Raw genomic sequence first — 17,640 nt, 5'->3', positions numbered from 1 at the left:
CCGCACACACCCCGGCACTGCCACACTCATCATCATTACCGCACACATAAGCACTACCGTACTCATCATCATCCCCGCACACACGCAGGCAGTACCTGAGTGAAGTCTCCGGTGACAGCGCGGCTCACTTCAGTTGCTGTGTGGAGCTGACACAGAGCGGTCGTGTTCTACGGCGCTCCCTGTCAGCTTCATGTAGCAGAGCTGAAAACGTTGTGTGGATTAATGCGGACCTGCATGGGTGTTTGGGGATTAATAAAGTGGTAAAAGAGGGTTTTTTTTGTCTTTTATTCCAAATAAAGAATTTTTCGTTGTGTGTTTATTTACTTTCACTTACAGGTTAATCATGGAAGGTATCTCGGGGAGATGCCTGTCATGATTAACCTAACCTTATTACCCCGATTGCCACTGCACCAGGGCAATTCGGGATGAGCCGGGTAGAGTCCCGGGACTGTCGCATCTAATGGATGCGGCAATTCCGGGTGTCAGCTGGCTGATATTGTTAGGGTGGTGGTCTCCCCATAACGTGGCGTTCCCCATCCTGACAATACCAGCCTCCAGCTGTGTGGCTTTATCTTGGCTGGTATCAAAATTGGGGGATACCGCAGGTTTTAGTTTTTTTTTAATTATTTTTTTATTTTACTGTACGATATAGACCCGCCCACCGGCGGCTGTGATTGGTTGCAATGAGACAGCTGTCACTCAGCGTGGGGGCGTGTCTGACTGCAACCAATCATGGGTGCCGATGGGCGGGGAAAGCAGGGAATACCAGATTTACTAATGAGCAGCAGCCATTTTCAAAAGAGGAAAAGCCGCCGGAGCTTTGTGACAGCCGTGCAGCTGATCGATGAGTAGGAAAGAGAGCGTGATTGTGCTGGGGATGCAGGATGCATGCAAATACACAATGTGCGCACATAGCCTTAATGTGAAAAAACACGCCTTTGGTGATCGAACCGTTATCAAACGTTAACTCGAACTATCGAACGTGAAGCAAATCGTTCGAGTTCGTCGAAATTGAAATTGGCGAATGGTTCGCTTCGAACACTGCTCATCTCTATTAGTGACTTTATACACAGGAGCTCTGTATACAGTGTATAGTGTTTGTACATGTAATACACTGACTTACCAGTGATGTCTCTAGCTGAAGTTATTCATTTTTGCTTTCCCTCTTCATCCGGCACTGACTGCCATCACTTCTTTCTGACATGACGCGACTCTGCAGAAAATAACACACAGTCACCTATAGCCGATCACTCCCAGAAAACATTTCTCACTTTTCCCCCAATTTCTACACCATGAGTGTATAACACTCGCCGCAGGACGGCGAGCGTGCATGTGTGAACCCACTAGATCGCAGCGGAGCTGTGATAGCTGACGACAAGCAGAACACAGGAGAGCGTAGATGGTGAGCAATAAACAAGGTTTATTGATGATCTTTAAACAGGAAAGGAGTGCAAGGGTGACCTGGAGAGGCTCCACCAGACCATGCCCCAGACTCCTCTGGAGGAGCAACTGGGAGTAAACCCCTATACAGGGGTTGCCGGCCCAACCCCACGGGGGGCCTAAATGCACGATCTCCAAGACAGTGGTTATGACTCACCTTGTCACACGGAAAGAGCAAAGTCTCTGGTTAGTGTACCCAGACAGTGGCACAGCACAACATGCGAAGACACGTCAAACCTGAAGGTTCAGTGGAAGTGGAAGTGTCTCCTCCGGATGAGGCACCGCTGTTACAACAAGGCTCTGTGGACGTGGAACCGCTAGTGGATCTTGATACGAAAGAAGAGACACAGCTTATGGGTCCTTTTGGCAACACAGAAGCAGCAGTTCTGGAGGCACAGCAAACACAAATCTAAGGATAAAAAATGACACATTAGTAAGAGGCACATGAACTGACAACATACCTAAGGATAGAAAATGTTGCCCAAGCACTTCCCATAAAGGGAGGGTGCTTTATGTATACAGGGCTGCTTAGCAATAGGCTAGGAGGGAAATGCACTCAAAACATCTCAGTACTAACAAAACCTGCAATGATGGCAGAGGGAGGGGAGGAGTCAGAGATCACATGATCCTTAGTGCATGCAGGATTCTGCAGTGTTACTATGAATGAAGGAGAGCAGGGATCGCGTGGGGGCTTATCAGCTTGCTGGAAATAGTAAGTACAGAACGGACTGCAGCCGATCCAGCCCTGGTGACACTGCAGAGACGCACAGTGCTTGGGGATGACACAGGATGGGGCATGACAGAGTGGCACAGCACTGGGTTGGTGACACACAGTACTAGGGGTGTACACAGTGGCAGGAGGCTCACAGCAGCGGGAGACAGAAGGCTCACTACAAGGGGAGGCAGGAGGCTCATTGAAAGGGGAGGCAGGAAGCCCACTGCAAGGGGAGGCAGGAGGCTCACTGCAAGAAGAGGCAGGAGGCTCATTGTAACAAGAGGCAGGCGGCTCACTGCAGGGGGAGGCTAAGAGCAAGAGGAGGCTCACAGCAAGGGGAGGCAGGAGGCTCATTGCAAGTGGAGGCAGGAGGCTCACTGCAAGGAAAGGAAGGAGGATCACTGCAAGGAGAGGCAAGAGGCTCACTGCAGAGGGAGGCTCACAGCAAGAGGAGACTCACAGCAAAGAAAAGGCAGGAGGCTGACTGCAGGGGGAGGCTCAGAGCAAGGTGAGCCTCAGGGGAGCCTCACAGCAAGGGGAGCCTCACTGCAGGGGGAGGCTCACTGCAGGGGGAGGCTCACTGCAGGGGGAGGCAGGAGGCTCACTGCAGGGGGAGGCTCAAAACAAGGGAAGCCTCAAAGCAAGGGAAGCCTCACAGCAAGAGGAAACTCACTGCAGGGGGAGGCTCACTGCAGGGGGAGGCAGGAGGCTCACAGCAGGGGGAGGCTCACAGCAGGGGGAGGCTCACTGCAGGAGTAGGCTCACAGCAAGGGGAGGCAGAAACACTCACCTGGGGCCTGCATGTCCTCTTTCCTCTTTTTTCGTGCTGCCCGATGATGACGGATGTCGGTGCGGTGCTGAGGAATTCCTCTTCCTCAGTCCTGGCACCAAACCGTTCAAATGTACACGCGCCTGAAAGAAACACGTACATTTGAATATGAGAGGCGCAGTCTGCAGGTCCTGCACGCACCTCATTTTTGCAAGCTTGAGGACTCCCACACTGCAAGGACCTGTGGTGAGTCACATGACTGTGATGTCACCACAGGTCCTGCTACAATCGCGGAAACAGCAGATCACTGCAGTTTATGGTGGAGAGGCTGGGGGCAGATCAGAGCATGGGGGTCCAGTCTTCCCGCTAAACACCCCTGCCCAGCCCGCAGCAACCAGTCTGCGGTACCCCGCACAATATAAAGCATGGGGACCCACTGGGGACTTGGAGCTAACTTGGGCCCCAGGGGCCCTCCGGAGAATTCTCCGGTGCTCCGCTGGGCCAGTCCAATGCTGACTATATACCCTCGGACATGCCAGCATGCCTTCTGCCTGGGTAATATCATCAGATAGGTTTGTATGGCATATCTACTTGTGGAGAAGGATCGGGTGAGTTTGTGGAAAATGTATTTATTTGCACATTATAATTATGCAATGCATTTTTTGTATGTTATTTGGGGTTTTTAGAGATTCCTAGTAAAAGTTTTATTTTAGTCCTCCCTTTGCACTGACTTTTGATTGGACTTTGGGCACAACTTGTCTCTACTGTGCAGAAAATGTTTCATTGTTATGGCACAATGACAAAGCAGCATCCTTCCGGCCCCGCCTGTTCTTACAAGGGTTAAGAAAACACAGTGTGTCTTGCCAAAACATACAGGCAAGACACACTGTGACATAGCAGACTGGAAGAGGTTGGCAGCAGAGATACCGAGACACCACGATGGCTGTTGCCGCTGCCTCACACACACCAAGTCTTGAGATTCTTGGCATGCAGCAGGTCGGTAACTTTTTATTACGGGGCCAAAGTCATCCAGTTGTGTTCTCCTTCTCTTGAACAGTGGTCCAGTCTACAAGGCATCAGGGAGGAGAGAAAATCGATAGGATGGCAGTAAGGATTGCTGGAGCTCCACTCTAGTACATCCTTTCAGAACATGAACATAGCCACACCCCCAATATCACAGTTCTTATAAGCAGGGATTCAAGTAATCGTTTTGACGTTCAATTTCAATTATGAAATATGCTAAAAAGTGCCACATGGACTGCTCACTTACCTCAGGGTCACTAGAAGCCACTATTCTGCAGAAACCTATTTGCGCAGTCTGGTATTTAGAAATGTGAGCCCTGACTGTAGCTCCTCCAGTAGGTGGTCGAATGTTTTGAGACGTATTCAGCAGTATGCATAACATTTTTTGTGGTGACGGCAATTCCCCTTAGATACAAGTTAAAAGGCTTCTAGTCTGACGTTGGCAGAGGAGAGGCTGGACCCATACTCCTCCATGGTTTCTAAATGGTTGGGTCCATTCTCCTATACTATATGGACAGTACCCAGTTAAAAAGGACTTGCTCAGTTTGCAACTGAAATCTGCAGCCTGGGTGTAGAAATGGGGGTGTGACATATAATAAGGATATGTTCAGAGCTTTGGACCTCGGACAGTATGGTGTTATAGGGTTAACAGTCAATCAGCCCATTGACTAATTTGTTTTGAATTTGGAAAGGATGGTAAAATAACGCATTGCTGACGAATAGGATATGTATATCATAAAAATGACATAAGGATGGCATGTGAGAAAAAAAAAGTAAGCTCACATTGGAACAGCATGATATACAGAATGACATACTCATGATATTACACTTGTCCCACTTTTCTGGATGAGAATGGAAACAATTTTTTATACCCTGGCGTGAGAGAAAATGTATTCCTTATTACCGGACTATTACAATTATCTTGTTCACTGCTGCAGTTAAAAATTGCTTACTGTTTGTGGTAAATATTCAATATTTTATAATTTTCTAACACTATAATGCTGAGCTTTGAGCTCTGACATCTCACTATCCAGAATAATACTATAACGGCCACCAAATTTCATTCTTCGACTATTATATTGGCTGTGTTAAGCCAGCTTTAGACGTTGCAATTTCGCATACAATATCGTATGCGATTTGCAGCGCCCCCATCGTATGTGTGGCACGTTCAATTTGTTGAACGTGCCGCACAAAAGATTAACCCCTGTCACACATACTTACCCGTCCATACGACCTCGATGTGGGCGGCGAACGTCCACTTCCTGGAGTGGGAGGGACGTTCGGCGTCACATCGACGTCATGCGGCAGCCGGCCAATGGATGCGGAGGGGCGGAGCTGAGCGGGACGTCAACATCTTGCCCACCTCCTTCCTTCCGCATTACCGGCCGGGAGCCGCAGGACACAGGTAAGATCTGTTCATCATTCCCGGGGTGTCACACACTGCGATGTGTGCTACCCCGGGTACGATGAACAATCTGACGTTCAATCCATGAGGAATGAACAACGTGCATGCGATGAATGTTTTAACGTTCAATCGCAATCACACCTAGCTGTTACACACTACAATGTACCTTATGATGCCGGATGTGTGTCACTTACGAAGTGACCCCGCCGACACATCGTAAGATACATTGCAGCGTGTAAAGCTGGCTTTAGTCCATCCTGCCTGGCTGTACCTATGATATGTGAAAGCTGGAAGACATTTTGGGAAATACTGTGTGGTCATGCAAGATTTTTCTGACTAATGTAGCTTTGCGTAAAATGGTGGCATTTATTTTTATTTTTTTTGCAACTCACACAATTCATCTACTTATCTCTACAAGGCACCTCTTTTCCAGAAAATCAAGAACATGAATACAAATTATGGTTTAATTAGTATGCTTTCTGTGATTTATATAAAAAAAAGTGTGAAAAATGCCTTACAGAAATCACACGTCTTTATCATTTAGAAAGTTTATGTGGAATCAAACAACATATTAGTAAATAACATACATCTTTATTGTAACAAAAAAGTGCACAAGTTAATTACAGTGTTAAGAACAATATGGGAATTACCTCCCAGTTACATCAAATTCATAATTATTTAATGATTTCTTTCACCAATAAGAAGTAAACATATTCATTCAACATGTTTTCAACCATACAGTGGAACTTGAGTGTAATAAGCAAAATCTTGGACATTGCCATGAAAAGCTGGCGTAATATCTTCTTGAGGATTAAAAACATCTATAAATATTCATCTTATGCAAGCTCATGTTGATAAAGGCCCAGTTACATGCAACGATATCGCTAACGAGATGTCGTTGGGATCACGGAATTCGTGACGCACATCCGGCCTCGTTAGCGACGTCGTTGTGTGTGACACGTACATACTACCGCTAACGATGCAAAATACTTACCAAATCGTTGATTGTTGACACGTCGTCCATTTCCCAAATGTTGTTGCTCGTTTAGGACGCAGGTTGTTCGTCGTTCCTGAGGCAGCACACATCGCTACCTGTGACACCCCAGGAGCGACGAACAACACCGTGCCTGCGTCCTCCGGCAACGAGGTGGGCGTGACTTTCATTTGGCTGCTCTCCGCCCCTCCGCTTCTATTGGACGCCTGCCGTGTGATGTCTGTGATGCCCTGGTAAAACCAGGTAGTCACACATTAGGCCCCCGCACAACACCATCCCTCACCCAGGTTACATACAGCCGACCTGAAATCCTAGTCACCCCCCCATAGCAATAGGGACACACCAGTGGGCAGGACCAGGCAGATGGAGAACGCCCACCTAGGGGTCCTGAGATGCGAGGGGAGGGATCAAGGCAGAGCTGAGCTGGACAGGGAAAGTGACAGTCATGCTGTGCTGAGCAGCCAGTGAAGTGTGGTCGGGGGTCAGAGCCCCTGGACCACAGCAGCACCTGCAAAAGGCTAGGTGGCAGACGGCAGAGCAGGGCCATAGGAGACGGGAAGACGGCTCGGCAGATCCGAGGTGGACCGGGGCAGGGTTGGAGCCCGCTGGTACCGACACCGGAGAACCCAAACCAGAAATCGTGCACAGAGGGGGTACTCGGACCCTGAAGCCAGAACCGAAACCATCGGCCTAGCTAATTAACCGATTGAGGTCAGGATTATAGGTCTTGTCCCAACCAAAGTCCCGAAAGAAGACAACAGCCCACAGAGAGGGATAGGGCATCCGCCAAAAGCCCATTAATCCCTCGGGCCAGCGTCTGCATGCACGGCTCCTCAGGTACACAATACACCGGGAGTAGATTTCTCCCAATCCACACGGGTTAAATCAACATAAGAGAAACACACAATGCAGGAGGAAGGGCCCCTGCCCTGTCAGCCCGGGTGTGGGACCAGCACACCCCTCCAGAACGCTCCCGGCATTCGGCTTTGGTTTACAAAAGGACTCTGTGTATTATTGACCCTCCACATGAGCACAGCTTCATCCAGCACCACGAGTACTAACTGTGAGTGTTCTATTTCCTGCCTCCTAAAGACTGCTCCTTGCAACCTCTAACATTACCCTGGGCCCCGGGACAACACCTCCTCTACCCGTGGAGGGGATCCCACCTTGCTGCCCTGCTCCATCAGCCCCGGGCACCCCCATATCTAGGCAGCGGCGGTGTCACCATCCATCACCGCAACCCACGGGTGGCGTCACAGACAATCTCCCCTGTAAATATCCCCTTTTCACTTGTGGGCGGCGGACCGCTGCTCGAGCCTAGGTCCGGTTCCCACTTGAGCCACAGTAAAGCCCCGGATCCGAGCATCACTGAGCAGCCCCTTAGCTACGGTCTGGCCGCCGCCCGCAAAATGTCACTGTGACGCCGCACGAACCGCCCCCTTAGAAAAGAGGCAGTTTGCCGGCCACAGCGACGTCGTTAGGCAGGTAAGTTCGTGTGACGGGTCCTAGCGATATTGTGCGCCACGGACAGCGATTTGCCCGTGATGCACAAACGACAGGGGCAGGTGCTTTTGCTGCGTGTAAAGCCCCTTTAAGTCTATGAACAAATGATCTGAAGAAAGGTGACTTATCACCTTTGAACATGAGAAATGTTCAGAACCTGCACTAAATTGCATTCTTTTTATTGTTCATTAATAAAACTATTTATTCTTTTGGCTTTTTACTTTCAGCTTCATTTTTCCCAATATTACATACGATATCAGAAGCATCTGATGGCAGAGTTTTGTAGCTTACCTGAGCAGCAGCCTTCACCTTGATTGGAGGTGTTATTATTTCAGGTTAGTAGTACTAAAGATGAGCAATCCTGCCAAGGATTGGATCGGTTCAGAAACACCGAGCCCTCCTGAGATCATTGATTGGATCGTTGATCCTAGAAAAACAAATTAAATTCAATGGGAGGCAAAAGTGATGTTTTGTAAAATGGTGTATGTGTTGCAGGCGGAGGGGCGCGCTCGCCACGCTCGGTTCCGGCGCTGCTGCAGCTGCTGCTCGGTGGCTCGAGCGGTGGGCCGGATCCGGGGACTCAAGCGGCGCTCCTCGCCCGTGAGTGAAAAGGGTGGTTGGTTTGGGGGATTTTGTCCGTGAAGCCACCCTTGGGTCATGGTGAAGATGGGCACCACTGCTGCTGGTGACGGGGATCCCGGGAGCGATGGTAGGGAGCAGCTGGGATGTTGGTTTCCCCCTCCGTGGGTAGGTGTGGTGGTCCCGGGGGCCGGTGGTGAGACGGTGAGGCAGGGTAGGTGAGGTGCAGGGTTGCAGGGACAGCGCGGCGCAGTGCCAGATGGCACGGGTGTACTCACTCAGCAAGAGATGCACAAAGTCTCCGGTAAACCAAACGGCTGGATGGACGGGTCACGCAGCCGGCTGCAGTGTCTCTTCCCGGACAGATGATGGCGGCTGTCTTTCCCTGCACCTTTATGTAGTGTTTTGACTACGATGAGTTCCCAATGGTAGTCCGCTTCCCGGTGTATGGATACCGGAGGAGCCCGTTGGCCCGCAGGCGCTGGCCCTTGGGTCTCTAGCCTTTGGTGGTGGCTGTATACCCTCACGGTGAGGACGGTTGCCTTCTAAAGGGTCTTTGGCTGTTAGGAAACCCCTGGGGTTCCTGTCACACTCGGATTTGACTGTTGACGGCGACTCCAAGCCTAGTCAGGGTCCGATGACCCTGCCTGTGTGTGCTGGCTTCACTCCCCTCCCCGGTCAGTACCGGCGGGCCACCGCCCGACCTCGGTCCTACGGTTTGCGTCGATCCACCTCTCCTGCAGACGGCCACCACCATCTGCCAACCTTGTATTCAGTGCCTGGGCCACCAACCCAGACACTCTCCACTTCACTCCTCTCACTTTAACCTCCTCAACTCAACTCCCCTAAACTGATCTGACTGCTTTTCCCGCCTCCAGGCCTGTGAACTCCTCAGTGGGCGGGGCCAACCGCCTGGCCCCGCCCCACCTGGTGTGGACATCAGACCCTGGAGGGAGGAAACAAGGGTTTTTGTTTGGCTAATGTTACTGTCTAGTGGGGGTGGAGGTGTGTGTTTGTTACCTCTGATGACCTGGCTAGTCCAGGGCGCCACAAATGTGTGCTGTAAAAGAAAGAAAATAAGAAAGGGTTAAAGCAGGACATACTTACCAAGTCCCCATGACTTGAGCGCTACGTCTGAGTCCGACAATTATCACTAATACATATTCACTGTTTTCTCTTGCACCTGCATCTCTGATTCGCTGCTGTTGGACCATGCCCTCACTCTTTGAGACAGCATTTTTGATTGGTTGGAATCACAAATGCTGTCTGTGTCTTTATACTGGTGATAGATAAATAAATAAAACAATTGGCTTAGGGTCCACCACTGTATTGATACCAGCACTGCTAAAGCCCACAGCTACAGGCTGCAGCCCCAAGCTGTGTGCTTATCTTGGCTGTGTATCAAAACAAGAGGAACCCCATGAAGCTTTTTTTAACAATTATTTACATAATTAAATAATTTTAAAAAATAGTGTTTGGTTACCTCAATAACCAAATTGATACCCAGTCAAGATAAAGCCTGACTGCTGGGGGCTTGTATTCTCAGGCTGAAGAGACCCATGCTTATTGCCCTCCCCGAGCCTAAAACTATCAGCCTGCAGCTGCTCGATATTGTTAAATCCATTAGAAGTGACAATCCTGGTGCTTTACTCTGCTCTTTCCAACTGCCCTGTTGTAGTAGCAATTGGAGGAATAAGGAGTTAACCACAGCTCACAGCTGACACTAAGCCCTAGATTAGTAATGCGAGGTGTCTATGAGAACCCCCATTACTAATCTTTAACACTATAACAAATATTGAAAAAATCCTATATCTGAAATAAAATACAAAAAAATCCTCTTTCACCCCTTTATTACCCCTCCAAAAACCCATGTCCAACATAATCCACACAAAGTCCCATGAAAATTCTAGCTCTACTACATCTGAAGTGACAACACGCAGGCACAGAACATGACTGCCCATTGTGGGCTTAAGGCAGAGAATGGCAGCCACCGCAATGAGCGGTGATGTCACTCATGTTATTTGCAGTCACAGGTGGAGGATCGTGGTAATCTCCAGGTGCGACTGCAAATAACCTGAGTGACGGCACTGCTAATTGCTGTGGCTCATTCTCTGCCTGAAGCTCACAGTGAGCAGCCCTGTTCTATGCTCACATGCTGTTACTTCACATGTAGCTGTGCTGGAATCATCGTAAGACTTTGTGTGGATTATGTCGGACCTGGGTATTTTGGGGGTTAATAATGAAGTGAAACAGGGGTTTTTAATTTCAAAGAAAGGATTTTTTTGTGTTTCTGTTTATTTGTTTTTACCTACAGACTAGTAATGGGGGGTCTCATAGATGCCTCTCATTACTTTTCTAGGGTTTAGTGGCAGCTGTGAGCTGTTTTTAACCCCTTATTAACCCAATTGCCACTGCACCAGAGCAATCAGGATGAGCCTAGTAAAGTTTCGGGAACGTTGAATCTAATGGATGTGACAATCCTGGGTGGGTGCAGGCTGTGACTTTTAGCCTGGGGGGCCCAATAAGCATTCGACTAACAGACCCAAGCTTTACCATGGCTGGGTATCAAAATTGGGGGACTGCATACTATTTTTTTAAGTTAATTATTTAAATATTTTAAAAAGCCGCATATGTTTCCTCTTATTGTCATACACAGCCTAGATAAGCAGATGGCTTGTGGCTGCAGTCTGTAGCTGTATGCTTTATCTGTGCTGGGTATCATATGGGTGGACCCTATGTCAATTTTTATTTATTTAATTATTTTTACACCATAGGTATGCACACTCAGTGCCTCTGGTTGAACGCAGTAAGACACGGTGTCACACAGGGTGATAGCACGTCTGACAGCAACCAATCAGAGATACAGGGAAAGCAGGTGGGCAGTGGAAGCAGTGCATATGTATCAAAGATAATGAGTGGCACCAGAAGTACTATAAGTGGACATGGAAGAAGTGTACAGCCTCGCAAATTACTCAGTAAGTATAACCCGCCTTCTTTCCCTTTTTTTTTATTTTTCCTTTATTTTTTTAATTACTGAGTTGCTAGACCCAGATCATTGCCCGGAGTTCCCTAAGAACACTGGACCCAGAGTCGGTGCTTGGGTACATTTGAACCCTCGCAGATCCGGACATTTACAGTCCGGGTCCTCCCATCACTGATAGCAACACAAGCCAACTATGTAATCCTGTCTTTTATTAATATAAAAGTTGCGTAAAGGTAGTCCTTATAAAACATGGGTCAGTTCACTTTAATATAGAGATCTACACTGGGCAGGGATGGACATATCATTGTTGCAACCTATGCAGGCGCATTGGGGGCCTAAGAGGTACCAGGGCCCATTTCTAACTCCAAGGTTTGTGAAATTAGGCATTTTGATGAGCTATTAGATTGCAAATGGCCCATTTACTGTACCTGTATGGGGGCCCTTTTCTGTTTGTGTCCGTCAGTAACACTGAACATTTTTGTTCCTGTTTAAAAAGACAAGACACTACCAGAAAAAACACCAAACAAAACAAAACTTGATCTGCTGCCTCATAGTTCCGTCGGGTTTTAAATTTGAATCTTCTTTTTTTCTTGGAAACAGATAAAAACCTTGATGCTGTGCTAAGTAGAAGAGCAAAGGCTAAATTTGAACTAAGCGAATATACAGTGCATGAACAGGGTCTGTGGCCTGAGTAACAGGATAGACAGACAAACAGACAGATAGATAATAGATAAATAGATACAGTTAGGTCCAGAAATATTTGGACAGTGACACAATTTTCGCGAGTTGGGCTCTGCATGCCACCACATTGGATTTGAAATGAAACCTCTACAACAGAATTCAAGTGCAGATTGTAACGTTTAATTTGAAGGTTTGAACAAAAATATCTGATAGAAATTGTAGGAATTGTACACATTTCTTTACAAACACTCCACATTTTAGGAGGTCAAAAGTAATTGGACAAATAAACCAAACCCAAACAAAATATTTTTATTTTCAATATTTTGTTGCGAATCCTTTGGAGGCAATCACTGCCTTAAGTCTGGAACCCATGGACATCACCAAACGCTGGGTTTCCTCCTTCTTAATGCTTTGCCAGGCCTTTACAGCCACAGCCTTCGGGTCTTGCTTGTTTGTGGGTCTTTCCGTCTTAAGTCTGGATTTGAGCAAGTGAAATGCATGCTCAATTGGGTTAAGATATGGTGATTGACTTGGCTATTGCAGAATGTTCCACTTTTTTGCACTCATGAACTCCTGGGTAGCTTTGGCTGTATGCTTGGGGTCATTGTCCATCTGTACTATGAAGCGCCGTCCGATCAACTTTGCGGCATTTGGCTGAATCTGGGCTGAAAGTATATCCCGGTACACTTCAGAATTGATCCGGCTACTCTTGTCTGCTGTTATGTCATCAATAAACACAAGTGACCCAGTGCCATTAAAAGCCATGCATACCCATGCCATCACGTTGCCTCCACCATGTTTTACAGAGGATGTGGTGTGGCTTGGATCATGTGCCGTTCCCTTTCTTCTCCAAACTTTTTTCTTCCCATCATTCTGGTACAGGTTGATCTTTGTCTCATCTGTCCATAGAATACTTTTCCAGAACTGAGCTGGCTTCATGAGGTGTTTTTCAGCAAATTTAACTCTGGCCTGTCTATTTTGGAATTGATGAATGGTTTACATCTAGATGTGAAACCTTTGTATTTACTTTCATGGAGTCTTCTCTTTACTGTTGACTTAGAGACAGATACACTCACTTCACTGAGAGTGTTCTGGACTTCAGTTGATGTTGTGAACGGGTTCTTCTTCACCAAAGAAAGTATGCGGCGATCATCCACCACTGTTGTCATCCGTGGACGCCCAGGCCTTTTTGAGTTCCCAAGCTCACCAGTCAATTCCTTTTTTCTCAGAATGTACCCGACTGTTGATTTTGCTACTCCAAGCATGTCTGCTATCTCTCTGATGGATTTTTTCTTTTTTTTCAGCCTCAGGATGTTCTGCTTCACCTCAATTGAGAGTTCCTTAGACCGCATGTTGTCTGGTCACAGCACCAGCTTCCAAATGCAAAACCACACACCTGTAATCAACCACAGACCTTTTAACTACTTCATTGATTACAGGTTAACGAGGGAGATGCCTTCAGAGTTAATTGCAGCCCTTAGAGTCCCTTGTCCAATTACTTTTGGTCCCTTGAAAAAGAGGAGGCTATGCATTACAGAGCTATGATTCCTAAACCCTTTCTCTGATTTGGATGTGAAAACTCTCATATTGCAGCTGGGAGTGTGCACTTTCAGCCCATATTATATATATATATATATATATATACATATATATATATATATATATATATATATAATTGTATTTCTGAACATGTTTTTGTAAACAGCTAAAATAACAAAACTTGTGTCACTGTCCAAATATTTCTGGCCCTGACTGTATACCCACAGAGCTCTGCTATGGTCACATTATGTGCTCTGCTATTTCCCATGAGTTGTAAAAAGAAGTGTACATGCATGTGTGCGTAGATTAGAGGTGTTTGCTGTCACGGTTTTGCCTCCCCGTTCATATGGCTAGGGGGTGGAGCCTTCTCTCGGGCCTCACTTCCGGAGCTTGGATGCTTTAACTACTGACATCTCCTGTGTACCAGCGCTAGCTATAAGCTTAGCGCTGCTTTGCCTGTGAGTGCTGGTCCCTGTAAGTGTGATCCTGATCCATCCCCTCTCTGTGCCCTCGGTCTCTGTCTGTGTTCCATCCCCTAGTCGTTCCTCCATTCCTCTGTCCCACCTCCTTCCTTTCCACATTGGCCCCGGTTGTTCTCCCCTCTCCTACCTCCTCACTCGCTTGCTTCCTCTGGTACTGACCTCGGCCTGACCTCAACCCTAACTGCTCATTCCTCCGGTCTTCCTGCTCCCCGTACTGTGTATGACCTGGCCTACCTGACCATCCCCCGCATGCCCTGCAGCTGGCACTGCACCAGCACACACTGTGTGTGCACCTCCTTGCTTATTCAGCTCCGTGTAGTGTCTTTCCCTGCAGGGCTTCAGCTCCCCTTGGTGACAGCCTGATATTTGCAATGTGTAGCACATGTATGCATATCTTTAACTGGCTACTCTACCTATAGATATGTCTGTAGCTGCTCAGCAGGCAGCATGTTCTTTCTTCACATTCTTTCCCCAATACCTGTGCTTAGGGTCATGTAGCAGTGTTGGAACCACGTTGCATGCCCCATCTACCTTCCAGACACAGCAGTTGTTATACACTGTAAGTCCTGCAATAAAACTTACACTGCAGCAGTGGTCTGGCTGCTCTAAAAGAGGGAGAACAGCTCTTCTTCGGTAGGTCACTCCTGACTGAGGGCCCACTCCCATATTATATCACCCCCACTGACATTGCTGAGTTTGGGAAGGGCCCTCATTCAGTGAAGAGGAACAAAAAAACTAAAGGAAACCAATACAATTACTTTAGTTTGGCCCAGTGAGGGATGCAGGAGGGAGCAGTGGATTTTCATTTATTCATCATAGCGCACCAGAGAGTGAACAGAGGCAAGAGTTCCACCAATCAAAGTACAGCTAAGTGCTCTTAAGCCAATTGAAAGCATTTACAGTGAAAATTAACATTGATTGGCTGCTGAGCCAGCTGTCAAGCTGACAGCAGACTCAGAGAATGCGCAGTGTGCTGTCTCTATCCTATCAAATGTGAGTTCAATTGAAATCTTGACCATCGACACCTCTGGGTCAGAGCAACGTCACCAGCATGATCAGGTCATAGGCAGCAGACAGTGCAGGTGATAATTTCTCAAGTAGAGCTGAAGACATCAAAAAGAACCACGTATGAGCAGAGAGGGTTGGGGGGAATGTATATATGGATACAGTATGGGCAGAAAGGGTGAGAGTGAATGGACATATTGACACAGTATAGGCATAGAAGATGAGTGGGAATGTATATATGGACACAATATGGGAAAGAGGATGAGGGGGAATATATATATGGGCACAGTATGGGGAGAGAGGGTGAGGGGGGATTGTATATATAAATACAGTATGGGGAGAGAGAAAGTGGTGAAGTTTATGGTCTTAGTATTGGGAGAGATGGTGAGGAGGATGTATATAGATACAGTAATGGCAGAGAAGGTGAGGGGGGATGTACAGTTGGTTAAATACATTATCTAACAAGACATATATCCTTGTTTTTCTCACTATCTGACATGAAATTAAAATAAACCTTTCCCATTATAGGTCAATTAGGATTACCACAATTATACAGAATATATTTGCCAAATGCCAGAATAATGAGAGAGAGAGAGAATGTGTTAAGGCATTTTTATTACTTTTTTAAAAGTCAAAAGTTTACATACATTCAATTATTTAATTGCCATTGCCCTTAAACTGTATAACGTGGGTTTAATGTTTTGGATATCCTTCCACAAGCTTCTCACAATAGTTGGTACATATTTGGACCTATTCCACCTGTCAGAAATGGTGTAACTGAGCCATGTTTGCAGGTTGCCTTGCTTGCAGCTGCCTTTTTAGCTTTGCCCATAAATTTTCAAAAGGATTGAGATAAGGGCTTTGTGATGCCCACTCCAAAACATTTACTTTGTTATCCCTAAGCCACTTTGTAACCCATTTGTCAGTATGCTTCAGGTCATTGTCCATTTGGAAGACTCATTTCCGCAAAAGCTTTAAGATCCTGGCTGATGTCTTGAGATGTTGCTTTAGTATTGCCACATAATCTTCTTTCCTCATGATGCCATCTATTTTGTGACGTGCACCAGTCCCTCTTGCAGCAAAACAACTACATAGCATGATGCTGCCAACCCTGTGTTTCACAGTTTCGATAGTATTCTTAGGCTTCAAAGCTTCTCTCTTTTCCTCCAAATATAATGATGGTCATTATGGTCAAACAGTGCCATTTTTGTTTCATCAGATCACAGGACATGTCTCCAAAAATTAAGGTCTTTGTCCCTGTTTGCATTTGCAAACAATAATCTGGCTTTTTTATGTTTCTTTTGGAGCAATGTCCTCTTCCTTGCAGAGTGGCCTTTCAGCCCATGTTGATACTGTACTCCTTTCACTGTGGATAATGACACAATCTCACCAGTTTCTGCCAGCATCTTCACAAGGTCTTTTGCATTTGTTCTTAAGTTGAAATGCACATGTCTGACTAAAGCACCTTCATCTCTGGAACTCGTCTCCTTCCTGAGCAGTATGATTGCTGGACATTCCCCTCTTGTTTGTACTTGTGTATAATTGTTTGTACAGATGAAAAAGGCAACTTCAGATATCTGGAAAGTGCACCCAGGATGAATCAAACTTGTTTATGTCCACAATTCTCTTCCTGAGATGTTGGCTGATTTCTTTTGACTTTCCTATGATGCTAAGCAAAGAAGTAGTGTGTTTCAGATGTGCATTAAATACATCCACAGGTGCGTCTCTAATTAACTCAGATGTTGCCAATAAACCTATCAGATGCTTCCAAAGATGATCATCATATGGGTTGTTCCAAAGTTTTTAAAGGCATAGTCATCTTAGTGTATGTAAACGTTTGACTTTGCAGAAAATAATAAAAATGCCTTAAAACATTCTCTGTATCATTTTTCTTGCTTTTGGCAAATTTGAATTATTTTGGTAATCCAAAGAGACCTAAAATTGGAAAGGTTTATTCTGATTTCATGTCATATAGTGAGGAAAAGCATGCATATGTGTCTTTTTAGACACTGTATGTAAACTTCTGGTTTCAACTGTATATATTGACACAGAATGGGGAGAAAGGATGAATGGATGTATATATTGACACAATATGGTTGGGGTCTGTGAGGGGGTATGTATTTAAGTATACAGTAAGGGGAGAGGGCGAGAGGAAAATAAGTACCATAAGAGGGAAGAGTGTGCATTATAATTTGTTCAGAGGATACAGTGAGGTGAAATATTGTAATATCTGTATAGTCTGCAGTCTAATGATGAATGACTGATAACTCCCAGTATCTCCTTACCATTGTTAAGCATGTACTGGAAGTTGTAGGTTCATGCGATATAAATGTAAATGGGTGTAACCTGACATTCCAATTGATGTACTATGTAGTGATGGTGGCTCTGGTTTTATATTTCCCTATTGCTGAGGGTTTTGATGCTGTTTTTCTGTGCTGATGGGAGTTGTATGGATGTATTTATGTACTGCTGTTGGATCTCATTATGAATTTCTTTACTGTTGATGGTTATAGTGATTAATT

Source organism: Anomaloglossus baeobatrachus, chromosome 1 (genome assembly GCF_048569485.1).
Source record: "Anomaloglossus baeobatrachus isolate aAnoBae1 chromosome 1, aAnoBae1.hap1, whole genome shotgun sequence".
Classification (NCBI taxonomy): Eukaryota; Metazoa; Chordata; class Amphibia; order Anura; family Aromobatidae; genus Anomaloglossus; species Anomaloglossus baeobatrachus.
The sequence above is the reverse complement of the archived record's forward strand: the minus strand, read 5'-3'. Positions refer to the sequence as shown.